General features: G+C 52.9%; 1 protein-coding gene and 1 long non-coding RNA gene across 3 annotated transcripts in view; one reads left to right on the top strand and one right to left on the bottom strand.

Moving 5' to 3' along the window:
• Positions 1-250: 250 nt before the first annotated feature.
• Positions 251-1,906, bottom strand: LOC150017168 (uncharacterized). The gene is made up of 3 exons (XR_016509881.1): positions 1,763-1,906; positions 910-1,000; positions 251-516 (listed from the first exon to the last, which is right to left on the bottom strand). It is a non-coding gene; the product is annotated as an uncharacterized LOC150017168 (long non-coding RNA).
• GPR68 (G protein-coupled receptor 68) overlaps positions 1,766-14,560 on the top strand; it is a 31,266-nt gene continuing 18,471 nt past the window's right edge. Inside the window, exon 1 of one of the 2 annotated variants that reach the window (XM_090271306.1) lies at positions 1,766-1,842. The gene's annotated coding sequence lies outside the window, so the exon portion shown is untranslated. Of the gene's footprint in view, positions 1,843-11,949; positions 12,157-14,560 lie in introns of those variants that run through there. The other variant, XM_090271307.1, reaches the window with a different exon arrangement.

The raw sequence follows: 14,560 nt of genomic DNA, 5'->3' as shown, positions 1-14,560 counted from the left end.
CTGGCCTGGGAGATGTGTGACCCAGTGGGTGGGGAATACCCAGGCGACAGCTGGATGTTCGGCCTGCAGCTCAGGGCTGAGGTCTGCCTGGAGAGAGATTTGGGATCACCTGTGGGACAAGAGGGGCACACTCTGGGGAGAACAGTAAAGTGAGGAAATTAGAGAGGGTGGGACAAACCTTGGGGAGCATTCAGCCACAGGTTTATCAGCCAACCGGGAGGGAATATATGTGTGCATACATATATCCACACATACTTTTATACACACACACATACACACCACTCTCTTAGAAAGCTTGCATTGATTTTTGCCACCTATCCGTGCACTTAACTGACAAATGAGTATAGTTCCAATGTGAATGTCCAGTGATATTTTCTCTTAACGTTATCAAGTAAGACAAGCTGATGATGTATGTGAGAACATCACCCATTCGCTGATGAGGTGAGTGACTTCAGGTAGTCGTTTTCTGGAGGCCAGATGAAGTTCCTCAGTTTCTTGCTGTTCGCATTGTAATGGCTACGGACATTAAAAAAAAAAAAATAGATACAGTTTATGTACCATAATATTCACCCAAGATGCATTTTTAAGTATAAGCTTCACTATTAACAGTTTCTTCATCACTTTCTGAGTCTGCCAATTTCTATGGTGAAAATATTTTCACCACAGCCAAGTTCAAGGTGCCAACGTGGTGTCACTAACCACAGAGGTGGGAAGAGATGTGCAGTGTCACCAGTTCCATAATGTCACCTCCATACAGATGCAATAGGTATAAGTAACGCTAAGAGCATAGGTAACAGTAAAATAATTACCAGTGGCAATTTTTGAGTATTTATGACCTTTGTTTTGAATATAAATCATTTAATAGCAAGTTTACGTAAGTTAATATTTAATGATGGCTGTGTTTAACACCTGGCTTGAGAAGTTCCTGGAACCTCGTGGATCCGCTCTCACAGCCGGTCCGGGCCGGCCACAGCACAGTGCACAGCATTTTAGGGGTGGGCTGAAACAGAAGGGACAGCAAGTGAGAAGTGGCCAGAGAAGGTGGCAAGAGCACAGCAGCTGGGCCCTGGGAGTTGCACAGAGCTGACCCTCCTGGTCCACGGTATGTGTAGGCACAGTGATGTCCCCACACAGGGACACACAGAGGCCAGCGGGCTGTGTCTGGAGGCTGGAAACCGCAGGCTTCTGTCTCCTCTTCCATTCTCCCTCCTTGCCCTTTTCCAGCGGGTAGGGCCGAAAGAGTGGGACCTGTAAAGGGCAGCAGGGTGGCCAACAGGAGGTCAGGCAGCGGCCGGGGAGAGCGGAGGGTCCTGGCAGGGCTGGCACGCGCCCAGGGTGGGCGCAGAAATGTCATCCGCTTTCCAAGCTGGGGCTTTCTGGCCCAGTCCACCGAGGTCAGGTTCAGAGTAGCTTCGCGCATGCAGTCTGAGAGCTGGCAGAGGCCAAGACAGCCACCTGCGCCCCCTTTCCCTTCCCCCAGAGGCCCCAAATAAACAAGGAGGGGTCAACCGCGGGGCCCCTCCGTGTTCCCCGCGGGAGACCAATGGCCCTCACGAGTCCCCCTGGAAGCCGCATCCTCCCAAGGCCTCTGGCAGCTGCTCTGTGCCCGCCACCGGCGCCGGGAGTGCACCCGCCGCCGGGAGGTCGCCCCTGCACTGCCTCCCGGTGGCGGCGCGGCGAGCGCAAGCCACCCCGCGCCACGCCCCCGCCCGGCCCGCGGCGCTGCTGCCACCGTCGCGCGCGGCCATCCTTCCCCTCGCACCGGCTGCTGGGCCGGCCAGCCGGCTCGGCCAGGTGGGAGCCATCCGCGGCCCCGCTTGCTGCCCCCGGGACCTGAGAGAGGTGAGTGCGCCGGGCAGCTCAGCTCGGGGTGAGGCTGGGGCAGTGGGAGAGGCAGCGCAGGGATCGGGCACGACAGCGGCTGCCGGCGGGGGCGGCTGGGGAAGACCATGCGTCCTCAGCCAGGCCGGCTCCCCGACACGCCTGGGCGGAAAATTCAAAATCCAGTCCCTGGTATAAAGGCCTTTGGGGGGCGTGGAGGAGGAGAAGGGCTGGGAGGCAGGTCCCTGTCATTCCAGGGTCCAAATTGATAGTGTCTTTGATGTCTAGGGACCTACCATCACTTGGGTGGCATTTGGGGGCGCAGCAGGACAGAGAGAGTTGTCCTGCCCAGGGTCTCTTGGGCAGGGGTAGATCTCAAAAGCCCCACACCGTCCAGGTTCCCTGGGGACCAGGTCCTGACCTGTGGGGACAGCAGCTAAGGCCCCGGGAAGAGCACTGCTGGGGGAGCCCAAGGACCCGGCCCAGGGCAGGCCCTCCTGGGCTCTGTGGCCTCCAAGGAGGTCGGGGCAATGCCATTCTGCCCTGGGGCGTGGGGGCAAAGTTACATCTACTGAATGCCCGCTGGTGCCTGGTACCTCTCCTGCATTATCTCCTTTAACTGTCTCCATTGACCCCTTCCATTCATTCAGGAAATGGGCCCTCTGCTGGGCTTCAGCCTCAGCCTTGGCCATCAGTATTCACAGGGCTCCTTTTTCCACTGCACCATGCACACCAGTCACTGGGAGCATTCCCAGGACACTTCCTAGTCCCCTTGCAGGTTTCAGTTTAGAAATCTCCTCTTCCAGGAAGGCTACCCTGATTGCCCTCCTCCTGATAAGATACTTTAGGACTTTGGGCTCCCACAGTATGGTCCCTCCCTCACCGTTCTCCAATAATAGCTGTTGTCAGAGCATTGTAATTGCTGTGTTAATCCTCATTTTCCCTTCTAAATCAGAGTTTCAAAAACTCCGTCATTCAGGTTTCATTTTAGTATATATGGAGAGGAGGAAGAAATTTTCCTGTACCTTCCTTTTCTTTAGACTGGTCTAATAATTAAGTCAGCATGAGACAGATTAACAAGACAAACCAAATTTACTTACCTATGTAAGCATGGGAACCCCACATATGTGAGAGAGTCAGAGACCCTGCCTACACGAGAGGTTCAAAGACAAGAAGGGAAAATGAGGTATCTATGACATTCTGAGCTAAGAATGAGGTCAGGGCCTCAGAGGGGGAAGGTCACTGCAGGATAATATGAAGAACAGATGTTCAGCAACTAATAGTGTGCCTTGCCCTAGAGATAGGTCAAAAAAAGTTATTTCTGCTGATAACTCTTATTATGGGCAGGCTCTTAATTCAAATTCTCCTGAGTAGTTAAGGGGGAGGCAGAAGATTCTCTTGAGCCGCAGGGTCTCCGTTGCCTTTAGCTCAGAATACTCCGCAGACCACAGAGGAGGGGAGGAGACAAGGATGCGTGTCCCATTCTGCAGCCTGCCCCCGCTGAGGTCCTCATGCTGCTGATTGCACCTTCTCTCTGGCCAGCCTGGTGCCCACTGTGTGGCTCCCGGGGAGCACAATGCAGAGTTCCCCAGAGGCCTCCTGGGACCTCCCTGCTTTCTAGACCCCTGACATGGGAACGGTGGCTCTAGCACCACCTCCTCCTTATCCCCCGAGCTCCTGATCCCTCTGGGTGCTCACCTCCTCTCCTCCATACCCACCTAGCCACATGCACAACCCTGCATGACAAAGGGAGCATGTGCAGGCCACTTGCTGCCCACTGGCTGTCTCCTGCCTCTCTCCAGCTTTCTTCCTGTCCGAGGGGCACTCGGAGCAGATCCCCGTGACCCCTGTCTATTCAGCCCCTCCCCTTGCCCCAGCCCTAACCCCAGCTCTGAGAATTCTCTGGGACCTCATAGGTGCTCAGTGCTCACCCTCTGACCCCACTCTGCTCTCCCCACTCTTGAGTGTTATGTTGGGGGTGAGGATTCAGATGTGGAAGTCCCAAAGGAACGATCAGGCACGTCGCTGAGAGGCGCTTAGTGCCTCTTTGCCCACAACTGGACCCCAGTGGTCCATTCCAGGGCAAGAGGAAGAACCCCACCCCCTCACTTCTGGTTCTATTACACTGAAGTTCACTTATATTTAAAAGGCCATTGTGTTCCACTCCCAGAAGTGGAAACTCAGTATCCCCTGCCACAACAGGTAATTAAACAAAAACAAGCAAACATAACATAGAACACCAAGCAGTGTATTAAATTTTAATTAACACCGGCTGCCTGCAGAACAGCCTATAGGTTACAAAGGGAGATGAGCAAGAATGAAAGTGGTGCTCAAGACATACTAGCATCCAACCCAGATGTTCTCAGTGTAATAAGATGGATTAAGAAGGAATTGGACAGGGAATAAAAGACTATATGATTAAACTCCTATCAGTTGGCACCTGCTGAGTGCAGAGTGCCACATGGAGCCCAGAGTGAGACAGAACAAACCTTCAGTTTATCCTGTGCTGAAGGGTCACTTCCTCCAAGAAGCCCATCCAGATGTGCCCCCCTTAACAAGCTATACTCCTGCTGTCACACTTGTTGTGTTTTGTTGTAATGGCACATTGGCTTCCACAGAGTGTAAGCTCCATAAAAACAGCCACCGGGTCTGTCTCACTCAATTCACTGTCCAGGTCGCCCCCACAGGGACTGTAGCCCAGGCACTGGATGAGCAGATGAATGAATGATGAATGAATAACTGGGCTGAGCTCCTGGACTGGACCCTGCTGGGCCCTTTCCCGAAGTGCCTTTCCTTCTTCCTCCTCCTCCTCATCCAAACCCCGTATCCTCTGTCCTTCAAGGTCCTTTCAAGGGTCCAGCTTTTCCAGGAGGGCTTTTGTTAATCAACTGAGCCTGCCCTGAGTTCTCCTGCCCCAAACAGTCCATCTCTGGCCGTGCCTGTGGCCAAGGGACATTCAGTTCCATGGTGAGTGTGCTCTGCACCTCCACAGGGCAAGCAGTATGGGTGACACACAATGGCTCAGTGACTGCTGTGGAGTGACTCACCATGCTTCTTCCTTCAAGGATGTGACTGTGTTGGGTCCTGGCAGCTGCATGAGTTCCCGTTGGCTGTGGTAACAAATTACCGTAAACTTGGTGGCTTAAAACAATACAAATTTGTCTAATCCCGTCCCCTTCTTTCCACCATTATCCCCATCCCCATCCCCCTCCCCTCTGGTTACTTTCGGTCTGTTCTATGTTTCCATGCCTGTGGTTCTATTTTGTTCGTTAGTTTATTTTGTTCATTAGATTCGTCTTATCAGTGAGATCATATGATATTAATATTTCACCGACTGGCTTATTTCATTTAGCATAATATTCTCCAGTTCCATCCATGCTGTCACAGAAGAACATGTATGAATGACCCACAGACATGGACAGCAGTGTGTGATCAGGGGGTAGGATGGGCGAAGGAGGGCAAAAGGGGAAAAATTGGGACAACTGTAATACAATAACAAAAAAATGACTTAATAAAAAAAAAGCAAATTTTCAGCATTAAAAAAAACAAACAAACAACATAAATGTATGCCCTGGCTGGTGGCTCAGTTGGTTGGAGGTTGGAGCATCATCCTATACACCAAAAGGTCACAGGTTCAATTATTGGTCAGGGCTCATACAGAAGGCAACTGATGTCTGTCTGTCTCTCTCTTTTCCTCTCTCTAAAATCAATCAATATATATATCTTTGGGTGAGGATTAAAAAAAGTACACATTTATTATCTTACAATTCTGGAGGCCAGAAGTGGGTCTCAGGGTGTTGGCACGGCTGAGTTTTTTCTGGAGGCTCTAGGAGAGAATCCATTTCATTGCCTTTTCAGCTTCTAGAGGCTGCCTGCATTTATTGGCTTGTGGACAACCCCCATCTTCAAAGCCAACGGTGGCTGGTTGCTGTCTTTCCCACCCTGCATTCCTCTGATAACCTTGCTTTTCTGCCTGCTGCGTTCAGCCTTGAGATGATCGGATCCACCAGGACAATCCAGGATAATCTCTTTAATTTAATCACATCTGCAATGTTGCTTTTGCCCTATAGGGCAACATATTCACAGGTTCCAGAATTAGGACGTGAACATTAAAAAAAAATTTTTTTGAGATTTCATTCATTTAATTTTAGAGAGAGGGGAAGGGAGGAAGAAAGGGGAAGAAAAACATCAGTGTGTGATTGCCTCTTGCACACCCCCAACTGGGGACCTGGCCCACAACCCAGGCCTGTGCCCTGACTGGGACTCAAACCAGCGGCCCTTTGGTTTTCAGGCTGGCACTCAATCCACTGAGCCGCACCAGCCAGAGCAAACGTGACCATCTTTGAGAGGAGCCATTATTCTGGCTATCACAATAGTTATCACAGTAGCTGTCCCTGGTAGTCAGAGGACACTGTCTCTGACAGCGTAGTAATATTAGCTGACTGAGCACTTACTGTAGGCCGGGAACTGTTCTGGGCACATTACACAGTACTCTAGGAGGCTGGAGCCACGTTATCATCCTCACGTTACAGGTAGGGCACTGATAGGCGAAGCTGGCAGATGGCAGAGCCAGAATGCGAACCCAGGCAGTCTGGGTTCGAGGCTACACTGCTTTTCCAGCACCATTATCACCCCCAAGACACCAGCTTACAGCCTGGGAGCAGGCCGGGCAGGCCTGAGCCCAACACAAGGGGAATTCCCCAGTTTCTAGATGAGGCCCCTGTCTAGGTTACAAAGTCTTTGCCAGTCCATCCTGCCACCCACTCCCTGTTAGAGGCCCCCACACTCATCCAGGGAAACTGCAGGGGGCTTTGAATGGTTCTCTGGTGGCTACAGCCAGGCATGTCTGGAAGAGTTCCTGGGTGCCGAGTACCGCTCCCATTCCCCTCTGTCCTCCGCCAGCATCCACACACCGAAGTGATGCAAACCCCTCGGGAGGCAAACTGAACAGCACATTGAAGAAAGTCAACCACATCCCCGAGCTCGCCATCACACATGCCTGCATACTGGAGCCGGAGGGGAACATACACGCCTCCACAGGCCTGGGATGAGCACTCCCTGGAGTGGTTCTAAGAGTCTTTTTTAATACTTATTAACTCATTGACTACTGTGAGATCATGTTATTCCCACCTTTCACCGATAAGGAAACTGAGGCACAGAGAGGTTATGCAACTTCCCGAAGTCACACAGCCAGTGTGAAGAGCCAGGATTCTATCTATTCTCCATACACAGGAGAACCAAGGCAGAGGCTGGTCAAGGCTGGTGGAACAGGCCCAGGCTGGCCCCCCCTACTTCAGTCGGCCATGCCCCCCGCCCCCCACCTTTGTACCTTCCCTGCCTAATCCGCTCACTTTGTACCTGCAAGGCTGTGCTCCTGGTTTTTATGTCAACCCGATTTCTTGAGAGCACCTTTATGTTTCCTTCTTACACTGATTATTAACCGTGTTTTATTTTTTAAAAGATTTTATTTATTTGTTATTTTTAGAGAAGGGGGAAGGGAGGGAGGGAGAAAGGGAGAGAAATGTCAATGTGTGAGATACATTGACCAGTTGCCCCTCGCACAACCCCAGCCGGGGTCCTGGCTGGGAATTGAACCCACAACCTCTTGGTTCCTAGTCCAGCATCCAATCCACTGAGCCAAACCAGCCAGGGCCATTATTAACCCCATTTGAAAGAAGAAACAGGCTCAGGGGGGATGTATAACTTGCCAGAGCTCTAACAACCAGAAAACAACAAATTTGGGACTTGAAGCCAGATGTTCAGATGTTACTCCCTCCCCCAACTGCCTCAGCCTGCGCAAGCCCAGCCCGAGGGCCTCCTCCGGCAGTCTGCAGAGCAGCCAGGGATGCAACACGGGTTCCCGAGCTCTCCAGGTGTGTGTGCTCATGCTTCCCCTGGGCTTCAGCTGACCCTCCACCAGCCCCAGAGCGTCCTGCCTTCGTTAGTCACGTTCTATCTGAGAGTGGTGTGTGGCCAGGGCTGGAGCGGAAACAGTGGTGCAGGGTTAATCAGGCCAGTCCTCTGGTTAACAGGCTCGGCCCAGGCCTGCTGGAGTGTGGCTGATACCAGAAAGAGCTGTTCTCAGAAAAAAACCCAACTTCTTGCCTCCTGAAACTGCCCTGGGAGGTGCTTGTCACCACCGTGGCGAGTGTTTCTCAGAAGGGGAAGGAGAGTCATGCACCTGAATGAGGACGAGGAAGCCCCCAGGCGGGAAGCACAGGGCAGTCCGAAGGCGGAGGCCCCGGGGCTGCGCAAGGGCAGAGATGAGCTGGCACGGGAGCCGAGTGAGGAAGCAGGGACTCATTCTGCCATTCGGGGATCAAGAGAGATTTTCTCTGAGGCCGGCCAGCTGTGCTAATTGGAAGAATGAGCTGGGAAATCAGTTTTTTTTGTGTGTGTGTGTTTTTTTTTTGCTAGAGCATCTGTGCACCCTCTAAAATACGCACACATTGTTCCATTAGCATTTGCAGTGAAGACGCATCTGGTACAGCTACTTCCGCGGCAGGTGGGGTCTTGGCAGGAAGCAAGAGGCATGGTCAAGCAGGGTGACTAGGGCGGGGGGGGGTGGTTACCACAGAGACGGCGTTCAAAGGTGTCGACGCAGGTGAAGGAACCAGTGCAGGACGCAGGACGGTGCGGCATCCTGGGACTAGCCAAAGCTTGGAGAAGCAGTTGGCATCCCAGGCCTGGAGGAAGGAGCGGGGAGAGCGGTGCAGGACAGGGACTGTGACAGGAGCCTGCGACTTCAGGAAAGGGTGGGAGCCAGCCTGCAGCCACCCTGGCAGGTGGATACATACTCCCTCGACCCCTCTTCCCTCCATCCTCTGATCCCAGTGAGTGCTTCCCATTGGCCAAGCTCAACAGAAGCCAGATGGCAAGGGGACCAGGTGATATAATCAGTAGAGCAGGAGCAGAAGGGCGAAGAGTGGGTCTGCACGAGGTCGTTAAGTCCTCAGCACACTCTGGCCTGGGGCAGCACCTCCTTCATCCATCAGGCAGCTGGGGAGCACCTGCCGGGGGCCTCCCTGGGCTGACTCCGGAAAATGCAAATGCCAGGGCCAAACACCCAGGAGAGACTGGCGAAGAAGAAATGACCTCAACACCACTCACGTCTCTGGAGCCTAGCCCAGTGTGGGAGATGACTTTTGTGGGCAAGAAAGACAGTTATTAGTGCAGCCTCTCAAATCAGCATTCCATGAACACGGGCCATAATTTAGCCTTCTCTGGGTCCAGGAAGGTTCTGGAAAACAATCCGTGCTTCATTTTAACTTAGTGAGCCGTGTGCTGTTTATGAGGCCAATGCCTTGTTTTGTTTACAAAAGAACACATTCTGCTGCCCCTACCAAGGACCGGGCATCTTGACACCAACAAGCACAACAAGGAAATGAATCTCTTTGCTTGTCTGAATCTTGCATTTTCTCAGGGAAAGCATGGTCAGAGGTGTCAGGCCTGCAGTCCACAGGCCGATTCTGGATCTTTAAGTAACTAGCATAGGCGCCATGCTGTTCTGTCTCTAAAAAGTGAAGCATGAATGAAAACGAAGCTTGCTTTGGTTGAAGGGTTTTGAGACTGTGAAAGGCTCTAGATGTGTCTGGACATCGGTAAACAGAGACTGTGAGCTACAAAAAGAGAGGCAGGGTCCTGACTGGGGTGCTCAGTTGGTTGGAACATTGTCCTGTGCACCAAAATGTTGCAGGTTTAATTCCTGGTCAGGGCACATACCTAGATTGTGTGTTCGATCCCCAGTCAGGGTGCATACGGGAGGCAACCAATCGATGTTTCTCTCTCTCTCTCTCTCAAGTCAATAAATATATCCACAGGTGAGCATTAAAAACAGGAGAGAGAGAGGCAGGAAGACAGGGCCACCAAGTACTGTATGCAGTGCCCCCCTGCCCTGGGCTGTGTAATGTGGCTGCCCTGGCAGGATGGACTCTGTAATAAATGTTCTACATGGCAGGCACTGCAGCCCCGAGTCAGAATTCTGGATCTAGCAACTGATGATGATGGGCTTTCCAACCCCAGCCTTCTTTCCTGGGGGGAGAGGAGGAGCAGGACACAGTCACTGCAAGCGGCAGCTTTGCAGTGAGGAGTCCGCTCAGGTCCTGGCTCTGGCACTCAGAACGGAGTGGCCTTAGGTAATCCACGGACCCTCAGTTTCCTGATCTGTGAAAGGGAGAGAAGAAAACTACCTGTTGGATGAAAAGCAATTACTCATAAGCACTAAGGACACAGTAAACTTTAGAAAGACAAGCGCTGTCTGTGAGAGGGTATTTGGGGTGGACAATAATAATAATAACAGCTAATATCTAGTGAACCCTAACATGTGCTGAGTGTTGAGATAAGGGCTTTACTTTCTTTAACTCACGTAATCGTTTCAGCCCCCTTTTGAAGCTGTGTCCCGGTTTCACACACAAGGAACCCAGCACAGAGAGGTTTAGGGACTTGCCCCAGGTCACCCTTACCAGTAGGTAGCAGAGGTGGGATTCAAACTCAGGCACTCTGGCTTTCAAAGCCAAACTCGTAACAACTACTTTCAGTTTTGCAATCTTTTAAAAACACATGTGCATTTTTATGGCATGAATAGTTCCTCTGGAAAACTCCATTTGTGAATATTTTGCAAGAAGGAGAAGTTTCAAAATGAGGAGCAGCAGAAGAGACTGAGCTGGCCCGAGAGAAGAGCCTACTGGGAGGTTGCTAGGCGCGTGCCCAGCAGGAAAAGGAAAATTCCCTGCCTCCCCCATCTGCCCACTTCTTCTGCCTCCCCTGCTGGGGTATCTTTGCCTTCTTGCCCACTGTCCATTTGCTTTCAGAGACCCGCCTAGGCGCCCAGTCAGTAAGTGTGGAGCTTTGAGCCACCCCGGGGAAGTCAGCAGAAAGCAAGGCATCGATACCTATCTTTACCCCTCCCCTGCCTGCACTCCAGCTGCCCTCCATCCCTAACCCCCTCGACAATTTGTCCTGACAACCAACTGCACAAGCCTCTGCAGAGTTCCTGCAGCAACCAGTCCCAGACACTCACTTCACAAACGGGAATGGGGCACCCTGCTCTGATCCTGGCACGGGGCGGGAATGAAGACCATGCGGAGAGACAGCTGCAGGACAGTGACCTCAGTGAGCGGTGCAAAGAATGCTGGGAAGGGAGTCAAGGGAGCACCAGCGGGGCTCAGCACAAATTGCCTGGGCCACACAAGAAGGCTTGATAGGGGAAGTACTTTCCGGTCTTAAAACTGGAGCAGGAGTTCAAGAGGTCCTTTGAGTGGAGAGGGACACAGGAGTATATGCAGATGGGAAAGAGCAGAAGGTGCTGAGGGTGCAGCTCGGGGTGGCTTAAGATAGGATGCAGGTGGTGGTGATGGCTTTGGACTCACCTGCCTGGGTTTGAATCTCAGGGTTTCTGCTTATAACCTGTGTGACTTTGGGCAAGTTACTTGACCTCTCTGTGCCTCATTTCCCATATGTGAACAACGGGGCTAATAGTATCTACCTCACATAGTGGTGAGAATCAAATGAGTTCATGCATTTAAATGCTTAGAACAGCGCCTGGCACAAAGTACACAAAAACTGGGAGTTGTGAATATTGTTATTGTTATTGTTAGCTGTGAGCTTGTGGGGCAGGGGGACCCTCAGGCCTCTGGGAATTCTCAACAAAACCAGTAAGAGGTCCTCTCCTCTGTGCTGTCCCTGGCCACCTCTGCCGCAGGCACACTCAGGCCTTGGGAAGCACCAGGGATCCAGGAGGCAGCAAACTGATCCAAAGGGTGGAGAGAGTCTGAGCAGCAACGGGACCCTGCCTTTACTGAGTGGCTACTGACGCACAGACGCTGGGGACAAGGAGGAAAGATCACTTCATGTACTCTTCTCCCAGCTTGTACCTAGGGATTCTGGATGTGGCTGGAGAAGGACCCTGGTTCCTTTGTAGCCAGGCCCAGTCTGAGCCCACGCTGGCAGCTCCAGAGCCTGTCCCGGGAACAGGATGGTAGTTGGGGGCGTTAAGTGCTGTATCTCCAGCACAGGTCTGCACCAGCGCGGTTTTTCCGGGCAGCCGCCTAGCCCGTGGCATGTGGTTGCGTCAAAGGCAGGGCGCATAAGGGCAAAGCTGGGTGCGCCGGCCAGGGGTGTGGGGGGGCGGGGAAATGAAGGAAATCGGAGCACAACGAGACCCCGTGGTACAAGGAGTTGGAAGGCCTGGACGGAAACGGACCCGCCAAGCACGCCAGGTCACCCCTCACCCCGCCAGGAGCCCAAGATGAAGTGCCCAACCCTCTTGCCGAGCCAGCCATGGGAGGGGACGCGGGCGATGAGCGGCGTGACTTCGGCTGGCCCCTCGCCGCACAGGTATGTCTCTCGGGAGCCAGTCCCTCTTCCTCTTCTCACGGTCTCGGGGCCTCGTGTGCGCCGGGGAAACTGCGTGCAGGCGGCAGCCGGATCCCGGCACCCGCAGCCAGCTCTACGGCCCCCGCGGCTGGGCCCCGTGAGCGCCCCGTTAGAGTGCGGGCACGTGGCTCCCACGTGCGCGCGCGCGGGCCAGGTACAGGGAGCGTGTGCGTGTGCACGAGCCGAGCGGTGGCGGCCAAGGGCGGGCGCGCCCGAAGGTGCTCAGCATGTGCTGGGCGACCGCAGGCGGCAGCGGCGGGGCCCGCCCTGTGTCTGTCCCCAGCGCCGGCGCGTCCCCGTCCGTCTTCCGGGTGGGGTGTGTGCGCTGTGGTTGTCGCCTGGTTTAGCAGCCACCCCCTCGGCTGGCTCAGTGGCCACCTGGTAATTACTTCCAAAAAATACATATACATTATAAGACAGCTAACCCTTCACTTCCCAGAGCTCCGCGGGACAGGTGACCCAAACAGGTTTTTTCCTTCCCCCAAATCTGTGCGATCCCGCTCAGGCCAAAGGCGGCTGACACCCGAATAAGCGCCTCTCTGGCGGAGGGAGACCAAGCTGGCCTGTGATTGGCTACAGGAGCACTGGGTGGGCTCGCTGGTTGGCAGGACCCCCTCGCCGCCGGCAATCGTATGGACCCAGGTAATCCTCCAACTGAAGGAAGTGATGCGGGGTCGGAAGGGCGCGGGAACGCTTTTTGATATGTAGCGGTGGGCAAAGGAGAGACTTGGAGCCAGTGGCTTTGGGCAGGTCCATTGCTGGGGCTGGGCCTCTGCAAAATGGAGATGAATACTAGTCATGGGCACTTCACAGAGGGGGGGTGTGAGGACAAAACATGTGAGAATGGTTTGAACCCTAGGAATCTGAGATGAAATGGTCATGCTTTGCTTAACACTGCCCCCCTGTAGGCAGGACGGAAAAGAACTGAGTTTAACACAGGAAGCAGAGCTGGAACAATGTACTTGCATTAGACTCTCTCTGGGGTTGAGAGTTCAGTTCCAGAACCAGATGGCTTGGGTCCGAATCTTGGCTCTTCCACTTATGAGAGCTATGAACGTGAGATAATCACCTACCTGCTTTTTAAATTCAGTGTCACCTTCTGTGAAATGGGCATGGGAGTAGCACCTGCTTCCCAGGGTGGTTATGAGACCATGCAGATGAAGGTCTTGCCCTGAAAGCCTAGCAGGGCCCTCTAAATGTCAGCTGTGAGTATTCTCGATATTTCCAGCATGTTGCACCCTCCTGGGTACAGTGTACCCTATAGGGAAAGTAAACTCGCCTAACAGGAAACAGGTATCATCCTTCCCAGCTGGCTGGTCTCAAACAAGATACCTTGCCTCCCTGAGTATCTCATGGGAAAAATGGAGGTTATTATATCCACCTCACAAAGTTGTTATAAAAATTAAAATCAGATAACCTTGTGAATGAATACAGCAGCACATGATAAGCCCTTAAGTGATTTTGGAGAAAAATAATACTTATGCTCCAGTTATCTACTGCTGCATAACAAACCACCTCAGGAGATAGTGGTTTAAAATAACAGCACTTATCCACTTTGCTCATGAATCTGTGAGCTGGGGAGGGTTTGGTGGGAATGACTTGACTCTGCCCCTTCCAACATCAACTGGGATGGCGCAGCTGGGGCTGGAGGAGCTTCTTCCAAGATCATGCAACGTGTGGTAAGTCAGTTGATCCTGGCTTCAGCTGGGACTGCTGGCCAGGGTCTTGGTCCCTCTCACTGTGGACCTCTCTAAGAGGCCACTTGGGCTTCCTCCCAGCGGGGCACCTAGGTTTTAGCAACATCCAAAGAGACATGAGGTGGGAACTGCCAGTCTCTTCAGACCTGGACTGAGAAGCTGGCACAGTGCGGCTTCCACTTTATTCTTTTGGTCAAGTAGTCACCAGAGCCCACCTAGATTCAAGGGGAGGGGACTTAGAACTCATCTCTCAATGAAAAAAGCATCAAACAATATCCAACCATCTTGAATCTAGCAAAACTTGAAAGTCTTCCCTTTTGCTCCAACCCCCCTCACCGCCCCGGGCGCCATGGTAACAAATTAAATCATCTTTGCTAGAAAACCAGCTGAGATACATATGTCCCTGCCGAGGGCCTTATCCCAGAGCCCGTCTGGGTCAGGATCAGTTTCTCTGGGCCTTGCAAACTGAGGCCGCTGGCATCCTACGTGGTGGCTTCCCTACTGTCTGTTTCCCTGGAACCATGACGCTTCAGTCCCCAGCTCTGCCAAACCCATGCGTTTAAAATGAGAGCGAGAGAGGAGCCAGGGAGAGAATACTTTGGATTCAGCAAGCTGGATTTCAGCACGTGACCCCCACTGAGTGTAATGAGTGGGCGTCTCTGCAGCTC

The sequence above is a fragment of the Furipterus horrens genome, unplaced genomic scaffold, assembly GCF_987537825.1.
Source record: "Furipterus horrens unplaced genomic scaffold, mFurHor1.1.pri manual_scaffold_3, whole genome shotgun sequence".
NCBI lineage: Eukaryota > Metazoa > Chordata > Mammalia > Chiroptera > Furipteridae > Furipterus > Furipterus horrens.
The sequence above is the reverse complement of the archived record's forward strand: the minus strand, read 5'-3'. Positions and strand labels throughout refer to the sequence as shown.